Source organism: Gnatocerus cornutus, unplaced genomic scaffold (assembly GCF_029298725.1).
Source record: "Gnatocerus cornutus isolate USDA-ARS CGAHR unplaced genomic scaffold, icGnaCorn1.1 ctg00000318.1, whole genome shotgun sequence".
Taxonomy (NCBI): Eukaryota; Metazoa; Arthropoda; class Insecta; order Coleoptera; family Tenebrionidae; genus Gnatocerus; species Gnatocerus cornutus.
Genome location: NW_028275637.1, coordinates 31254 through 32129, shown reverse-complemented (window position 1 = coordinate 32129; position 876 = coordinate 31254). Strand labels below are relative to the sequence as shown.

At 41.8% G+C, this 876-nt stretch overlaps 1 non-coding gene across 1 annotated transcript; it reads left to right on the top strand.

The window, feature by feature from the left end:
- The first annotated feature begins 756 nt into the window (after nt 1-756).
- On the top strand, nt 757-876 carry LOC148165440 (5S ribosomal RNA). The gene has a single exon (XR_015771473.1). It is a non-coding gene; the product is annotated as a 5S ribosomal RNA (ribosomal RNA).

The window sequence follows — 876 nt, the reverse complement described above, 5'->3', positions numbered from 1 at the left end:
TCCCTACTATTAGTCGACATTTCGAGCAGAAACTACGAACGTCGAAAGATTTAAAAAATGAAATATGTAGGTGTGCGTGCGTGCGTACTTACTTGAAACTTTTTTCTTGTTTCATCGTCGCACTGGAACAAATTAAATTTTAATGCAATGTAAACGCGACCACACTTTCGACGAAAACATCTCTATGAATCGAACGACGTCGGAAAAAGAATAAATCGAGAAGAGAACAAATCATGAAACAACACACACCCACCCCGCCCGGCCCGGCCAGAGTGGTGGGAATTTCGATGAATGAACAGACAAAGAAACCAACTCTGTTATCAGTTCTAAGAAAGAAAGCAGGTAGCGGCGGCGGCGAACCTTCGACCGTACTACGGTCAGTTCATGAATTAACCCCGTCCCGTTCGGAGTTTATTCATCTCCGGTCCGTGTCGGCGTTTACTTCAAGTGGGTGCTATTTCCATCTAAGCAAGCAAGTGAGTAAGTAAGTTCTCAAATTTTAAATTACGTTAATCGCAAGTGACTCGTTGAGATCGTCAAACGAACAATTTAATTTAACGCCTCATACGAGTTTTTTTTTTTCGTCATTTTGTCGCAAAAAAAAAACTAAAAAACGACTCGCAAAAAAAAATTTTTTTTTTTTCTTCTTTTAAATCTTGTACATTTTCTGACATGTGTACCATCGAAAAATGTCACATCCAAACGATCGAACAATCACAAAAAATCGTCAACGTACCATCTTGGAAAATTTTACCAGGCAACGACCATACCACGTTGAAAACTACCGGTTCTCGTCCGATCACCGAAGTCAAGCAACGTCGGGCGCGGTCAGTACTTGGATGGGTGACCGCTTGGGAACACCGCGTGCCGTTGTCT